The sequence below is a fragment of the Leptonychotes weddellii genome, chromosome 8 (genome assembly GCF_054177405.1).
Source record: "Leptonychotes weddellii isolate Sample4059 chromosome 8, ASM5417740v2, whole genome shotgun sequence".
In the NCBI taxonomy this organism is placed as follows: Eukaryota; Metazoa; Chordata; class Mammalia; order Carnivora; family Phocidae; genus Leptonychotes; species Leptonychotes weddellii.
In genome coordinates this window covers 115,412,172-115,430,863 of record NC_138376.1, presented here as the reverse complement: position 1 = coordinate 115,430,863, position 18,692 = coordinate 115,412,172, and positions in this window count along the sequence as shown.

The following is an 18,692-nucleotide window of genomic DNA, read 5'->3' as shown; positions in this document are numbered from 1 at the left end:
TTTTTTTTTTTTAAGATTTATTTATTTATTTAAGAGAGAGGGAGAGAGCAAGAGAGAGAGAGAGAGCACAAGCAGGGAGGAGGGGCAGAGGGAGAGGGAGAAGCAGACCCCCTGCTGAGCAGGGAGCCTGATGTGGGGCTCAATCTCAGGACCCTGGGATCATGACCTGAGCCAAAGGCAGGCGCTTCACCGACTGAGCCACCCAGGTGCCCCAATCCTGAATGTTCTTATCATGGGTACCAAATCAGCATTTGGTAATTGCTTAGGCTATCCTTGTCTGATGGGAAAAAATAAAAGCAGCCTTCTGATATATGATATTCCCTCAAAATTACTAATAACAAGGACTCAGAGAATAGAAAACCATTATTTTGAATGGCATTCTCACATGGGCCGCAGTCTAAAAGTGTATGGTTTTTCAGATCTAAAAGAAAAGGAAAAGGAGTTATCCACATCCTGTCTTTTAGCTGTTTTAGATTATTTTTCTCCACCTCCATGGCAATAAAATCATTTCCAGTGGAAACACTCTTTGCCAAGCTACGTTTTGCTTTTCGTGTGTGGGAGAAGGGGAAAGCGGGAGCTTGTTTTAAGGACCCTCTCAGCATGACTTCCTATGCAGCAATCCCAGAGAGATCGGCCCACATTTGCTCATTTTCCGGGCTTCATGCAGGATGGATTTGATTCAGGGATAAAAATCCTACTTGTTTCTAAGGTTTAAGCTGGCCACATTTGCTTGATTTGATTTGAAAGTTGTGATCTTCACAGTACTTGTGTGTTCCCCAGGAATGCGAATTATTGTCTGGTTTCCACAGTGTCTGGATCTCCAGCCCTGCAATGCTTTGCAAATGAGAGTCCTCAGAAAACCTGGGCTCAGGAAGCCCCCAAACGGAAGACTGGCTGAAGCCACTTGCTGGGTCCATGAATGGCAGAGGCTCACCTCCCCATAGCATGCTGGTTACATGTTCTCACCAGCGTCTCTGGTTCCTTGTCCCCGTTTGTGCTGAGTGCGGGTCCTTAGCATACTGGAAAAGCTGTGTCCACTCTGGCGGGGCTCCAGGTTTGCCCCACTGCCCCATGTGAATGCTGGTGACGGTCACTGGAGTTCTAGTTCATGGAGTTCTGGGTCTTTGACTTCAGTCTCTCCCTGACACTCAGCTCTCCTGAGCCTAGAGCTCCAGACTCATCTCCCTATGACATTTTTCCATAACCTTTCCTGACAACGTGTTCAAGGCTTTTGCTCTAAAGCATCTTCAGTTATTCACTCAAAGATTTATAGAGAGCTTACCTTGTGTGTTACCCTTTGCTAAAGCATGATGAGGGTTACCAAGAAATATAGGACAGACAGAATGGATTTAATTTGGTGACTCCTGGGCATTGTTTTGCATGTTAACGGCATAACCTTATACCGCTATGCAGAGCATATTATCCCTTATACTGGGATGCAGAGCAAATATTTTTCCAGTCTACGGTTTATCTTTTGAATGACAAAAGACATACACAGGTTTGTTATTTATTTATTTATTTATTTATTTTATTATGTTATGTTAGTCACCATATGATACATCATTAGTTTTTGATGTAGTGATCCACGATTCATTGTTTTCGAATAACATACACAGTTTTAAAAAACCATCTAAATAATCAAGTATGTCTTTCCTTTCCTGTCTGACTTTCGTGCTTAGGGAAGTTTACTCCGCTTCAAAGGATTTACATTCTGAACTTGGTTCAACATTTTAGGAGCATACACTTTTGGGGACCTGTAGTGAGAGACACACCAGTCTTAAAGAGAGCAAAAACTGAAAGGAATATTTGCAGAAAAGCAAGACTGTCTGTGGATGGAGTAGAATATGTAGTACCGAGGGGCGAAGGACTCAGAGGCAGATAGATGGTCCTGGGTGGGACTTCTGGGTGAATCAGTCCTAGGATTTTTGGTAAGTCACCTAACCTCCTCTTCTGTGGAAGGGACTACTAGGACCTACTTCATATGCCTAGTCCAAGTACTGATAACCAACAGCAAATACATGTAAAGCTTTTAGCGCACAGAAAGTGTTAACTGTTGTTATTACTGTTATTAGTGCAGAAACGATAGGAAAACATTTTGGGCAGATAGGCTGGAGTTAGAGATTGGACTTGAATTTGCAGGGTATGGAAAGTTTGGTAGCCGAGGAGTAACATGGGATAGGTGATATTTAATAAAAATTGGTCTCTCTTTAAGGACCTGTGGTTCCCTAAATGCCATATTTATGTCTTTTTATCTCAAAATTTTATCCCAGAAAAAGATAGCACATCTTAAACCCAATCACACTTAAAAAGTTATTGTGACTTGGTCAGATTGTGATTATTCTATCAATTCACAACTGATTTTAAGTAAAGATTTTTGTCTCATAGTCAAAAGCAGTCAATCTTAAAACATAATAAACCAAAACTCTATGAACTGAATTTCTGTATCCTCATTTGTAGGGAGCTGGGTGTTGTTAATTCAGCAAAGAACGACTGAGGCTCATCTCACTAGCTCTCACCACACACCTTACAGGTTTTGGATGTCACCTTCAGGGAGATGTGGCCACTTTACACGTTTGTTATGGACTGAATGCTTGTGTCCCCTCCCCTCAATTCATATGTTGAAGCTCTAACCTCCAGTGTGACTGGATTTGGAGATAGGGCCTTTATGGAAGGAATTAAGGTTACAAAAGGTCATATGGTTGGGGCCCTGAACCAATAGGATCAGTGTCCTAATAAGAAAAGACATCAGAGGAATGCCTGGGTGGCTCAGTCATTAAGCGTCTGCCTTCAGCTCAGGTCATGATCCTAGCGTCCTGGGATCGAGTCCTGCATTGGGCTCCTTGCTCAGTGCGGAGTCTGCTTCTCCCACTGCCTGCCGCTCCCCCTGCTTGTGCTCTTTCGCTCTCTGACAAATAAAAAAAACCTAAAAAAAAAAAAAGAAAGAAAGAAAAGAAAAGAAAAGACATCAGAGAGCTTGCCATCTCTCTCAGTGGTTGTAGGGAGGAACGACCTTGTGAGCACACAATGAGATGGTAGCTGCGTACAAGCCAAGAGAAAAGGACTCCGTAGGCTACTAAATTTGCCAGCAACTTGATCTTGGACTTCCACCCTCAAGAACTGTGAGAAAAGACATGTTTGTTGTTTAAGCCCCCCAGTCTGTGGTGCTTTGTGATGGTAGCCCAAGCCAACTAGTACAACACCCAGCCTCAAACTCTCATTGTACATATGGATAGTTGGGGTTATTCTAATCCAAGTTAAAGTTATTTTTCAAGATGGAATTTCTGTTCCTCCATTCCTCCCAAACCAAGGTTGCATTTGTCTCCAAGGAAGAAATATCTGGAGCCCAAGTCCCAGAGGAAAAGAAAAGAAACATCATTTCTTATTTGGTAGGATGCTGGGTCCCTCCTGCACGAAGTGTGGGAGAATATGGACCAAGAAGCCACATGGTCAAGTAAGCTAAATCCTTGGGAGACTTATAAAACACTGGGAAAAAAATCCATCCCAATGTTACCCAGATTCATGAAATCCTAGTTATGGTTTCTTCCATAGAGAGATGACATGGCTTGACTCATGACTGCTTTTTCTACCTGCTGGTCTCCTCGTTTCAGGATACTTGAGAGACTAATACAAACGGCCAATGGTTTGACCATATATAGAAATAGGACTCTGACCTGCAACCTGCCAAGGACACCAAGCCCTTTCTCTACAATAAACAACCCAGGAAGCCAGCCTGATGGAAATGAGATTTGTGGATTGCTATCTCTAGTAACACAGGAAGCTAAATAATAACTTCTGTAACAATTGGCCCTGAGCCGCCAAGACTTGATTAATACCTGCCAGCTTCTCTAATTTTTATCCCTGCTTCTAGCTCGTGATCAACCAGAGAGAACCCAATATGCACCCCTAACCAATCACACGATGCCCGGCTTCTAGTTAGCTGCCCGCAGCTTCCTGGCCAACAGTGTGCACTGAGGGCACACTTGAAGCCTTTCCTTCTTTCCATTAAAAGCTTTCCTGCTCCTCTGCCTGCCTTTGAGTCTCTGTCAAAATGCAAGTGACTTTGGCTGACCCTCTTGCTATAGCAGCTTGAATAAACAGAGCTGCGTGTTCTCATTTGGTTGGTCTTTGTGTATTTTCCCACTGTCTTTCCATCTATTACCTAGAAGACTTGAGAGATCCTTTTCCTCCTTAATTGTGCTCTGAAGCATTTTCTGTCCCATGTATGATGGAGATACATTTCCCCCCAACCTGTGCTGGTAACTTGTTAAGGTGCACAGGATGCAGTATTAAAAAAATCATGCTAGATTTTTGTGAAGATATAAACTAACCCTTATGAGCATGAGGAAGAGGCACACCAAGCCACGGAAAGAGAAACTGATTCCATCTTTGGTAAGTGTGGACTTCGAATAGAGCACGCAGGGCTCATGCCCCCAGAGTCATTGTTCTAGGCCAGCGATGGGCACACAGAGCCTCCGACCACCTATTCCTGTCCCCGCCGCCCCCACCCCGGCCCCCGCTGCCCTCATCACTTTTACAAAGGTATTTATAGTGACTTAAGCCCATGTTTCTGAGTTGCTGGATCTGACCCCTGGCACCGCAGTTTCCCTGTCCTCACTATTGCCCTTCCGCTCCACTGGATGCGTGGCCTCATGGGTGTCCCCTTGGGGATTGGGCAGGCGGTCTAGGTGCTTGTTTTGTTCAAGCCAGTGAAAGTGGCCTGAGGAACACCTCAAAGAAGGCTTTCAAACTGCTGATCTTGGCAGTTCTGCTGTTTTGAAAGACAACAGAACAGCGGGAAGGAGGAAAGCTTCATTCCCTTGGAGCTTCTCTGCTTAGCTCTGGCAACGAGAGTAACCAAGTGCATTGTGGGAGAACTGTTTGAATCAGCTCCTTATCTGCATTGCCTGGAATAAGGTTTAACAAGAAAAACAAAAACATCGACCAAAAAGCCTCTCCACTAAGTTCAGACTGACTCAACGCTCATTTTAGTCTGGTTTGTTTCTCATGAATATAGATGAATAATTAACTCCCTAAGTTCGGGATGGCTAATACATTGAAATCCATTTAAATGAATTTGGAACCTGTGGGATTTCTGATTTAACCCCATACATAATCTATTTCATTGACAAATGATGCTCTTTAAAACTGCTTAGCTATCAGTTATAAACAGCTGACAGGCATTTAAGGAGAAGGGTCTGGAAAGTGGTCACTAAGTGCAATTAATGGGAAAAAAGAAAGTAAGTGACCTTTCAAAGCATCACCTCAGCACCACACCCCAAGTGTAGATGGGAGAGGGCGGTCAACATCCCCTAGGTGACTGTCAGTCAGCCAAGTACACACAGAATACAGGAAAGATGTATGAAAGAGACCTTACTTTTGAATTTGAATCATATATACTTTGCCCTACTCCAGGGTTTTCTGATCCTATTTCAGATGCCCTCCCTCGTTTCTCGCTGGGCAGGCCTGGTAATGGACTCTCTGGGTATCCGTGTGGTCACCCCTGTTTAGCCAGTCACCCTATCTGACTTTTACTTTCCACCCCTCCTTCCTTTCCCATGGCCCCTCAAACCTCTGAATCTCCTTTCCTCCTGACAAGTGCTCTCCTTTGGACGAAACTTCACTCAGCCTCCTCTGAGCCCTCTTTTGTCCTTCGCTCCACTCTTGGCCCATTGAGTCATCCAATTTTAGCAAAGAATCCCGCTAAGCCAGTTTATGGAGAATTGTCCCCAACCCTGATATCCAACCAAGCTCCTCTTCTTTCTACCCACTCTTGATACTTGACTGAATTCCCCTGAGCAATTTTTCATCCACTCCTTGACCTTGCCCATTGGCTGTAAATTCCCGCTTGTTCCTTTTATTCAGAGTTAAGTTCAATCTCCCTCTGCCATTGCAGCAGTCTTGAATAAAGTGTTCATGTGGTTTCTAACAAGTGACAGAACAATTTCTCTTCAATGCACCCCAACCCCAGGGTCCCGCCTCTTCTATGCATGGAGTTCTCTTTGTCCTTCAGCTCTCCATCCTCTTCTTCAGATTAATCCGGTTCCCACTATTGGGTGCTTCGGGCCACACTGTATCCTGCAGGATGGAAGAGAGGAGAGGACAAGAGGCTTTCTCAGTGGTCTGTTCTCAGGGCCTGGTGGGAAGGATAATCAGAGCCTTCCCCCCTGCTCAAGTTAGCAGGACTATGGCATTGCCCTTCCTTCCTTCTGCTAATAGAGTTCCTGTCTCATTTAGTCACCCAGGTCTGAGACCCTAGGAGAAAAAAAAAGGAAAAATCTCCAATCACCTACCATTTGTGTTGTTGAAAGGATGCATCCTGTAATGTTGAAAAACCTCAGTCTGCCACAAAAGAATTTCCCTCTCTGGAATTAGAAATAACTAAAGGGATTTGGAACTGTTACAAAGGAAACAACCCCAACAACCTGCTGATTTATCAATGCTGTGGAAGAAACATGGGTGTGAGGTCAGATGGATCTAAATTTAAAACCTAGCTCTCCCATTTACCTTGCTGGGATCAGAAGCAAGCAGTTTAATTTCTGGAGCCCCACCTGCCTTACCTGTAGAAAGCTCTATCTCACAATATCAGTAAGAGAAATCGATAAGCAACTGGTGCAGTGCTTAACAGTTATTATTTTTTAAGATTTTATTTATTTTTTTGAGAGTGAGTGAGTGAGCGGGTGCGCGCACAAGTGGGGGGAGGGGCAGAGGGCAAGGGAGAAGCAGACTCCCCGCTAAGAACAGAGCCCAATTCAGGGCTCCATCCCAGGACCCTGAGATCATGAACTGAGCCGAAGTGAGATGCTAACCGACTGAACCACTTAGGCACCCAGACAATTATTTTTTAAAGATTCATTCCCACTTCCTAATCCTCATTCTGTTTGGGGGACTATAGTCTCTAGGGGGGCCATTTTGGAGATGGAAAAACTATATAGTTCCAAAAGTTCTTGATGTTTACCTTCAAGTTTTATTTTGGGATGTATTTGATAGTTTGACGTTCTATTTTGACAAGTCACAATATTTTGTATGTTTGTTAGTATTTTAAAAGGCAATCATGTTTCTTTCAGTGTAAAATATGAGCACATTTGAAAAGAGTTTTATTTTATCTAAGCTGACACATATTTTTAGACATGTAGTTCTATAATGTGTCAGAGAAAAGTGAGAAAAACAAGTTTAGTAGAATGTAAAGTGGTGTTTGCAAACATTGGAGCTCTAAAAATTTTAGAGAAAAATGTGAACATATGTATAAGTAAGAGAATAGTATAATGAAACCCCATGTGGTTATCACTCAGCTTTAGCAATTATCATATTCTGTCCATCTTGTTTTGTCTGTACGCCACCCTCCAGTTCTTGCCATCCGTTTCAATGGAGTATTTTAAAGCAAATTCTAAGCATTGTAATTCAGTGTGTATTTCTAACAGATAAGGTCTCTCCTTATTTTATATATTCACATTACTATGATCACATTTAATAAAATTTTTAAATAATTCTTTATTCCTTACGTAGTTCTTACATATTCTCAGTATCTACTCCATGTCCCCAAAACATCTTCTATGGCTCACTTGCTTAGACTAGGATTCAAGAAAGATGCACACTTTGGTTGGTATTTTTTTAATTCTCTTGTAATCCATACTATTCTTCCTTTCCCTCCTACCATTGGTATCATTTATTTGTTAAAGAAACTAATAGAATTTCCCATGATGTGGGTTTGACTGATTGCATCATTGCGGCATCATTTCCCATAGACTCGACTCCCTATATTTCTTATGACTGGTGGTTAAGTCTAGAGGTTTCATCATACGGAAGATTGCTTTTTGTTTGTTTGTTTGTTTTGTTGTTAAGCAGAAAAACTTCGTGGTTGGAGCTGGTACTTTCTATTGATCACATTAGGAGGCACATTATCTGTCTCTCTTTTGGTGAGTTTTCAACTGATGTGTGACAAGAAAGGGTATTTTGATTCCAATCCAGGAAAACATAACTCCTCCTCCCATACGTGGCAGAAAGGAGGTGGACTTTGGAGTCAGACAGACTTGAGATAAGGTATTGAAATGTGTGACCAGACAAGACATAGTGACTTGACTTTGCTGGGTGCTGGATACTTTTGTTTTCTATAAATATTTTTGAGCCTTGTTCTGGGATGCTTGTACTTGGAAACAGTTTGATGCTTTAAGATCCTGTTTTTACAATTGTTAGATGGGCCCAGAGTCACATTTAATCTAGGGCTAATTTGGTGTCACTGCAGAAGTGAGAACCTTTGAGTTGGCTACTCAAGTGTCCATGAATTACGAGGATTTCTAGTCTGGCTGGTATTCTGTGTGAGCGTCAGGTACTGGTCCGTCTAATCCTTTATAGTAGTTCTTTTCCCAGCCTCAGGGAGTCTCTTTGTGCTCAGGCACTGATCGGTCCCCTGTTGAACACTCAGATCTTTGGCACCTGCTGTCTCTACAGTTCTTTCCTCTCTGATAAGATGCCCTGTAAATTCCAACTGCCTTGGTATCCCAAGACTCTCAGTTTCACCTCTTCCACTTGGGGAATCTGCTGGCCTCCACTGAGGTCATGCCTCCCTGTGTCATGGCCAGGAAATACAAGGTGATAAGCTGGGCCAGGCATAAGAACTCATCTTTGAGAATCAGTTTTGTTTGTTACCTGATACCCAATGTCTTGAAAATTGTTTCATATGTCTTGCCTAGTTTTTTTCAGTTGTTTCAGATGGCAGGGTAGATCATGTTTCTCTACCTGGGCCAGAGTAGAAGTCTTCAAATGGACCTTTTAACTATATTTAGTCTAGTAATCCATGAACATGACATATCTCTTCATTTATTTAGACCTTGTTTAATTTTTTTCTGGAAAAAAATCTTTTAATTTTCAGTGTAGAGGACTTCTAGCTATTGTTTTCGATTTATTCCTAAGTAGTTGATTTTTAAAAACATCTTCCTGGTGTTCTTTATCAGTTCTAGCAGATCTGTGCTTTTATCTGGTATCAATTCCATTTGACCCAAAGAACTTCTTTGTTGTGCTCGTTTACTGGCCACGAATTCTCTCAACTATGTTGGTCTGCAAATGTCTTTTTTTGCCTTTTTATAAAATGTTATTTTTGCTGGATGGAGAATTCTAACTTTTTTCTTTCAGCATTTCAACTTTTTTTTTTTTTTTAAGATTTATTTATTTGAGAGAGAGAGAGAGAGTTGGGGGACAGGCTGAAGGAGAGAGAGACAGAGAATCCTCCAGCAGACTCCCTGCTGAGTGGCAGAGCCTGACCAGGACCCAGAGATCATGACCTGAGTTGAAACCAAGAGTGAGCCACTCTGATGCCCTCTCTTTCAGCATTTAAAAGATGTCTCTGGGGTCACCACAGTTTCTGAGAAAGGTGAGTCTTTATTTGTATTATTGTCAATTTTGAGTAATGCATCTTGTTTCTTTAGCTGTTTTAATTTTTTCTCTTTATTTTTGAGTTTTAACAGTTTGATTATGATGTGATAGATGTGATGTTTTGTATTCAAATTGTTTGACCTTTTCTGAGCTTCTTTGATGGCCTGATGCATTTCCTCAATTTGGGGAACTTTTAGGCTATTTTCTCTTTGAATATTTCTTCCATCCCATTCTGTATTCTCCTTCTGAGACTCCAATTACATTTATCTTATACTGTTTCATATTGTAGCAAACATACTGGATGCTTGTTCCATTTTTCCCACCTCTTTTTTTGTGGTTTAGTTTAGATAATATATATTGACTTGCCATAAAATTCACTAATTCTTTCCTCTTCTGTTCAGTCTGGTGATAAAACCATTGAATGGTTTCTTTGTTTCTGATACATTATTTTTCATTTCTGGCATCTTTATTTGATTCTTTTTTTATGGTTTCCAGTTCTGCTAAAGTTCCACATATGTTCATGCATGTTGTCTGATTTTTCCATCTAGATCCTCTAATATACTTAATCACAGTTATGTTAAGGTCATTGTCTGATAACCCCACCATCTTTGGGCTATCTTTGGGTCTACTTCTATTGACTACTTCTCTTGATCACAGAACACATTTTTCTTGCTTCTTTGGAGGTCTTGGACTTCATGATTCTATGCCAAATCTTGTATGTAATACAATAATAGAGAATAAAGTAAATAGTGCTTACTCTCAAGAAAGAGCTTGCTTCTTCTTTGGACAGGCTGCTAGTGAGGGAGGATAAGTCAATCTAATCTAGTTGAGCTGGTACTGGGTTTGTCACAACTTAAGTAAGAGTCATTTACCAGTCACCAGCTTCAATGTTTTGAAGGCAGCAACAGGATTTTCCCTTCAGTAGGGCATAGGATCTGAGCACTGGTGAAACTCCATAGTTGTCTTTATGCTTAAGAGTCCAGCCACCAACTTTCTGAACCACACAGGGTTGCTTTCTGCTTTACAAGCTGGTTGCCAGCTCTGGGGCTTCTGCAGAATTCTCTTTGCTCCTGTCCCACTTCCAGACTTTTACTCCTTGGGAGATCTCACCAGCTTTTAGTTCCACGCCAAATTCTGGAGGGCCACCACAGGGCGTTCAGTGAAGGTCCAGAGTATCTCAGATAGATTTTTCTCACCTCTCCTGTCCTAATCCTGGACTTCACAGGACTGTTGCTGTGTTCTCAGTGAAGACCTAGTGTGCCTTCCAGAGATTTCGCTCCTCTTCCCTGCCTTTCTTCTAGCCTTCAGTATGCCACTAACTAGTATTTGGAGAAGGTCTGTGCACCTCAGAGGGGTCTCTCTTTGAGTTCCTTCCCCACCTCCAGTCTTGGACGGACTTTACCTTGAACTTGATGAGAGCCTCCGGGAAAGAGTTGGCTCTTTAACTGGGGCTGCTTGGAACTCTAGTCCATCAACTGAGCCTCTGTGATTGTTGCATATTTGTTAAAGTTCAACTGGTTTTTCTCAGTTCCCTTCTATACAAGATTATTCCTCTTCCAACCACCCTGGCAAGTATGAAAACACTATGGATCTCTTCCATTCTAGGAAGAATTTGTCACTTTCTCAAATTAAGCTCACCTAAGTTTGGTTTTTTAAAAACTATGATTTTTGTAGCTTATCTTGCTTATTCTCATTCTTAGGGCCCCTATAACTTTTTTTCTTCTTCTTTTTTTCCTATAATGTCTTTAAACTTTTTAAAGCCATCTTATTCTAAAACAAAATGTTACACAGAACCTGAATACATAAAACAGAGCAAAGTTGAATGTTCTGATTAAAACATACTTGGTGGGGAGGATGGGGGTGGTGACACAGAGGTTTCCCCAGGCTCTCTCATTATTTTCTGCAGTGACTACTTGGAGAAATTTTCAAGTTGTTTGACAATCACTGGTCTGATCATCAAGTGGGAATGTTTTGTTTATGGGTCCAGTCTTTATCATTTAGTTTTCTCAATATTTCAATGTCCAACACTCCCTTCAGTTTTTACATGCCTCTGCTTATGCTGCTTCCTCTCCATAGGATTCTGGCCACTCTCCTAATTTAAACCACTTACCCTTCAGGGTCCAGTTCTCCCTTAAGGAGTTCTGCTGCTCCCCAGAACTGTTATGGTACTTACCATTTGGGCTATACAATTTAGACATTGACTGTGGGATGTCTTCTCCTGGTTTGATGAATGTTATTCTGCCTCTGTAGCTGGGCATCCTAGGGACTATGTTGGAATTCATCTTGTGTCTTGTTTGGGGCTAGAAAAGGGAGGCAGACTGAATATTTGCTGCTGTGACTACTCTGGAAATGTGAAAACTGTCTTTTGGTCAATGACTCTGTGTCAGCCAGAATTGTTCTCTGTTCATGGTTTAACATCTTTGCATTGAAGCCCACGTGGTTTCTGCTTAAAAGGAACCTTGATTCAGATCACTGTCAGCCCTTCAGAGTCAGGTGATTGCTTTTGTTTCCATAGCTACGCAACTGGATGCTGGGATTCCATGTGTCTTCTTAGTATTAGTGATGTTTGAAGACTTACCATGCAGTTATTTTAATTACCTTGTTTCTCCCATCCTTCATCCTCTGAGCTAGCCAGGTCCACTCATGCTAGCCTGATGTTCCATCAAGCCTTGCCTCAGTGGGGTAGACTGGCTGTATTCCAGAACCACACTTCAATTGGATTAATGTGGCTATAAGAGGCGCCAACTGAGAGTGTGTCTTTTTCCTGATATGCACTGAGCTGTCAGCAACACAACTGGCCTATTGCAAGGTGGCACCTAGAATATCTAGGCAAGCTCTCAACATGTAATTGTGAGGATTTAGAACTAGTATGTTACTTTTGACTCTGTCTGATGGCTTTCCCCAGAAACATCTATTTCTGGGCATCTCTGACTCAAAGAGATTTCTGGGAGATGAAATGTCTTCTTCCATCCCCAGGGAAATCAGAGAACATTTAACTTTTCCTTCTCTAGGGTAAGTCATCTACCCCTTTTTTCTCAAGTATTTTCTCTCTGAATCTTGGGGGTTGTTGTGGTGATAATACCTACCTTATGGAGTTGCTATGGAGATTAAAAAAGACATCAGTCTTGCTTAAATTCTATGCGTATTCCTCAATATGCATGTTTTCAAGGTCTTCTATGCATGTTATGCATGTTTTCCTGCATCTTTTATGCATGTTCTTCAAGCTCTTTTTATGAGGTAATTGGGGCCAAAAGCAACAAAAGACATAAACACCGAGAAGGCTGTTTTTCTTAGAAGATCCAGAATTTAGGGAATCTAGTTCTAAGTTTTAGGACCCTGGTCTGAATCCTCATTGTGACATTCACATCAAATCTGTGGCCTGGCACATCTGTAGGAGGGGTATGCAGGCCCTGAAGTTGCAAGAATGTGAAGGCTAGTTGGCAAAAAGCCCCATGTGTACACCTTTCACTTGGGAGGAGTTTTTATTATGTTTTCAGGGGCACTCTGAAGTACAATGTTCCTTAAATTTTCTTTCCTCAGATTTACATATCTTCCTTAAAAAAGCAAATTTGCACTGATCTTTTAGTTGTATCAGAGCCTATGCATTTATTTTGCCTTCGTTAAGTCATTTGCCCAGTTGGCATTCTGCAACTCTGAGCTACACGCTGATAACAGCTGACATTTAAAACCTACCCAGCAATCTGTTGGTAGACTGGAGCCGTATTAACCAACTTAAAATGAAATGTGTTTCAGGGCATGGGTAACAGTAAGTCCAACTTCAGCCTCTCATTAACTGGGTGAATCCTGCTCTTGGCTAATGGGTTTGGGCACAGGTACCCAAATCACTATGTGGATCTTCAGAAAAGTTGAGAGTAGGACAGTGTATTTTTCTCCCTTGCTTTGCAAAGGGGTTTATTGTTAAAATTCCTTGGGACTTGGATTGTACTATTTGGGGACTTTATCATCTGGATTCTGAAATGAAACCTCTTAGGTAAGCAGAAGGGCTGAAACCTTGGCTGGCAGCCGTGGTGGAACAAACCCGCCCTCTTACCAGCTCGATGGGTGAGGGCATTTACTGCTCATGTAGCCAAGACTCAATGTAGTTAGACACTGTCAACATGGCCTGGTGTAAATGCGGTGCCCCTCCTTGACTTTCCCAAGGGAAAAATAGATCTCATGACATTGACTTTCATTTCTCAGCTACAGTATCTAAAGCATCTTTTCCTATCAAGGGGGCTGTGACATTGGGCTCTACAAGTCTCCATTGCTGGGCGGACTTAAGAACGTAATCTGATGTGCAGTTTAATTGTTCATACATGGACGTGTTTATAAATGCATGCATTATTATTTTTTTAATTTAAATTTTTATTTTAATTCCAGTTAGTTTACATACAGTGTTATATTAGTTGCCAGTGTGCAATATTCAACAGTTCCATACATCACAACACGTGCACTCCTTAATCCCCATCACCTATTTCACCCTTCCCCTCACCCCCCTCCCCTCTGGTCACCCTCAGATTGTTCTCTATCATTCAGAATCTATTTCTTGCTTTGTCTCTCTTTCTTATTTTTTCCCCCTTTGCTTGTTTGTTCTGTTTCTTAAATTCCACATATGGTATTCTTTTTTCTCTGACTGACTTATTTCACTTAGCATTATACTACTCTCCAGCTCTGTTCATGTCATTGCTAATGGCCAGATTGCATTCTTTTTTAATGGCCACAGAGTATTCCATTGTTGCATGCATTATTTAAAATGTAAATTTACACATAGAGGAAATGGGGCATGGCTGCAGGCAACAAGTATTTACTGCTTGATGGCATTGGTATTGGTTTAGATTATAATGACAGTGGCTCTTCAAAGGAAGGAATGAACTAAGCTCCACTGTAGCCTGTTTTGTACTTGACTCAATGGTACTTTTAGGTGGTTATTCATTTATTCATTCATTTAACACTTTGTGCAAGCACTGGGTTGGATGCAGAAGATGTATCTTGAAAAGCATAGATTGTCCCCTTAAGAGATGACAGCAGAATGGGAAAGACAAAATAAACAGGTAGTTGCTACAGTAGGAAAGAGAGGAGGTGGAGAAGCACAATGGAAGGATTCAGCCTCTGGGCAAAGGCCTTCCAAGCCTCTGGAGGAAGTGATAGCAGCTTTATATTTTAATATTTCATATATAAGGCTCACTCTTTCCCAAACCTCCCCTATTCTTTAAAATTTTCTCATGTTTATTCTTCTACACAAACTTTGTATTATTTTTTATCAAATTTCAAATCTGGACTACATTATAGATTAATTTAGGTAGAATCATTATCTTTATCAGGACTGAGTTTTCTTACATAAGAACCATAGACTTCCCTCCATTTGTTCACATTTTTTAGAAAGATTTTTAGTAGCACATTATCATATATGTCCTACATTTGTCTTGTGGTTATTGCTAGATATTCTCCCCACATATTTTTTGTTATTGTGATTGGGATTTTTAAATTATATTTTATAACCAATTAATTATGGTAACAAAGAAAGCTAGTGAAGTTTGGATATTTATGTTTTACCTAGTCATAGAGAGATCACACCAGACAGGGCTTCACGCTCCTGTTTACTGACTGCTTTAGGTTAAGTTCCCTGGGAAACAGACCTGCAGATGGAGGTCTGTGAGGAGTAAGGGAAGCAGGATTGGGAGAGGGAGAAATTGAGCCACGCTGCAGTTGCAGCAGAGACCTGAGCTGGTCCCACAAGGACCTGTAGAGCTGGGATGACCCTTTCAAGTTGTCCTGAATTGAGGCAGGGGGCCAGGCCTTTGGACCATCCCCCCCATATACTGAGCATTGGATGTGGGTTGCCCTTGAGAAGGAAGTGTGAGCTTGGGCCAGGCAGTTCCCTTCAGTAGAGGGCAATCCCAGAGCCCATTGCAAGTCAACTCTCCAAGCTAGTGGGGGATCCGGGGCCTCTGTCCTGAAAGGGAGAGCAGGGCGGTGCCCCACGGTGGAGCTTCCACTAATATTTTCCTATTTCTGATTCCTAAATGACTAGATAGTCAAGGACACCAACAACCCTGATAAACCAAGGAGGTGAAAAACACCCAGCTAGCTATCCTTTTCTTTACCTTTTAAAGACTTGTTATTTAGGGTGCCTGGGTGGCTCAGTCATTAAGCATCTGCCTTTGGCTCAGGTCATGATCCCAGGGTGCTGGGATCAAGTCCCACATCAGGCTCCCTGCTCAGTGGGGAGCCTGCTTCTCCCTCTCCCACTCCCCCTGCTTGTGTTTCCTCTCTCGCTGTGTCTCTCTCTGTCAAATAAATAAATAAAATCTTTAAAAAAAAAAAAAGACTTGTTATTTAAATTTACCTTTTATTTATTTATTATTTTTTAAAAAGATTTATTTATTTATTTTGGGGGGAGGGGGAGGAATAAAGGGAGAGTGAGAGAAAGTCTTAAGCAGACTCCCCGCTGACCCTGGAGCCCCATGGGGGACTCCTTCCCAGGACCCCAAGATCACAACCCAAGAGGAAACCAAGAGTCCCTCACCCAACTGACTGGGCCACCCAGGCACCCCAAAATTTACTTTTTAAAGATTTGTAAAGACATTTCACTCTGAGGATGATATAGATAATGAAGGTTTTTGGAAACAGATAACCCTCATTTTGAACTCACACTGATGTTCTGTGAGGCATTAAATGATATTTATCCTCAGTATAAGGAGACTTACCAAGAATAAGACAGTGTGTTTTCAGTCCACATATTATCGGATGAATTTGAAAATGACTTGACTAGTTCAGACCTGCTGAAAAAAATCCCACCCACCCTCAAAACACATTCAAAGTCAGACTCAAATACAGCCATTTCTTTGGTCTTTCTTTTCAATGTATTGAGGTATAATTTATATAAAATAAGATGTGTCTATTTTAAGTGTAGATTTTGATGAGTTTTGACAAATGTACACATCCATGTAATCACCACTACAATGAATGTCCAAGACATTTCCATCACTCCCGTCCCAGTCCATCCTCGTGCCCTCCCCCAAGTCCGCCCCCAAGCAACCCCTGATCTGCTTTCTGTTTCCATAGATTAGTTGTAGAAGTTTCATGCATATGAATGCATATAGCATGTATTCTTTTATATCTGATGTCTTTCATTTAATATTTTAAAGATAGTTTTATTGAGGTTTAATTTGTACACAGTATAATTGACTCATTTTAAGTGTACAGTTCGATGACTTGATAAATGTTTACAGTCATGTAATCACTGCCACAATCAAGATAAGATATAGGACATTTTCAGGGCTCTGCAAAATGCTCTTAGTCCTCTTTGCAGCCAATTCTTTCTTTGCAGAGCCTAATCTGCTGCTAATCCCATCATGTTATATTTTTCCTATTGGATGCTGTTTTCTCCCTTTTAGAAGGCCCCTTTGCATCCTTTTTCCAATCTCCCTCTTCTTTCATCATTGCATTCATGCTTTCTTTTATGTCCTCTAACATGTTTTTAAGATTTTAAAATCTTAATCTTTTCATTTTCAGTCATTTAAGGTCCTTGTCTACTAATTCCATTATCTTTGTCATTTCTGTGCCTTCCCATTGATTAATTTTTCTCCTGGTTGTAAGTCAAATTTTCTTGTTTCTTTACATGCTTTGTGAATTTTTATTGGATGTTGGGCTTTGTAAATTTTATTTTTCTGGGTGTTTGTTTTACTATATTCCTTTAATGAGTGTTGGGCTTTTTTTTTCTGGCAAGCACTTGTTACTTGGGATCAGTTTTATCGAGACTTTCTTTTAAGCTTGTTACAGTGGGTTAAAGACTCCAGAGGACCCCATGCTGATTTCTACAGTTCTTTCTCTACATGGCCCCCTTTTTTAGTATATTCTGACCCACCGAGTTACCTTGGACTCCCCAAAGTCATATCTGTTGTCTCCTCAATTCATAAAGGTAACCTAACTCTCTTTGTATTACATCCCTTTGCATCAAAGTCTAGAAAGTTCTTCCAAGCAGAAAGCTTTGTCAATGGTAGGGTTATCTTCATTTGTTTTCCTTTGCTCAGGAAGAACAACCCAATACTGCTTGTTGTACAATGTCTGAAAATAGCTGTTTCCTATATTTTCCCCAGTTGTTTATGGCTGGATGATAGTTCTGGATCCTCTCAATGTAGCTTTTATATTATAGTTTTTAAAATGTATGTAAACATCATTAGAATTTTAAATTCATTTTGTGATCCAATTTTTTTTTATGATGTGAATTTGATTTCCATAAATAGGGTCTCAATTTCATGTAATGGAAATGTGGTCAGTGGCTTTTTGTGGTTTACAACATAAAACCATTTAAGTTATAGTTCAGTGGTTACTGGTACCTTCAGATCTAATACATTCTGTGCTTTGTTAGGAACAACAATAATTGCAGCATTAACATGGAAAAAACATTTTGCCTGATTATTACAATAATAAATCTGAGACTCAACAAACAAAAAATGAGGTAGACTTTAGTCATAATTGGAAATAAGACTACACACATTAGAAATTAACTAAGAAAGTTGTTATTTCTGTTCCTTTTTTATCTGTTCTCTTCCTGCATGCCTGGTTTGCTTGCTTTAAATGACTTAGGCACATGAATTGTCTCTACCAAAGGATCAAGGTAAACTATGTCCCAACCATGAATAATTGCCCATGTACTCAGTATTTAAAAATAAACCATAGTATATCTAAAGAAATCAGGCAGTGAAACTAAACAGAGATAAATATCCAGGTAGCACGGAGTTTAGAAGTCACTTCTGGCCAGGAGAAGGATCTGTCAGTGTTCCTGCCAGTGTTCCTGGCTCCCCACTGTAGCGCACTTGGAACTACCCACCCAGAGATGTGTCTTTGCTGATGTAGAGAGAGTCTCCTTGTCATGAACTTTTAGACCCAGAAGGGGTTTATAATCAGTGCCCTCCTTCATTCTATAGTAGAGTTAATGATCTTGCAGTGCCCAGGAGGTCGCCACAATAGCCGTTGTCTTCTGACTGGAAGGGAAGGTAGATTCCTGGGATGCTCACAACCCAGGACTCATTTGTCATAAGACTAATTCACAAGTGAGAGTGACTAGAGTTGCAAACAAATTAACATACTCCAGTCTGCATATATGAAGGGCTAAACTGGCTTTTGAGCTGGATGAGGAACTTAGTTTCTGAGACAATATGAGTTTCAAATTATAGGGAGTCCTTGTTAATCCTGTATTCATTACAGGAATCTCTATGGTTATGAGGTTGCAGGATTCATAGGGAAGCCAAAGGCAGAGGCAAGCAAAAACCATCAAAGCCAGAAAATATTCACTAATGATCTGACAAACAACCATCCCACCT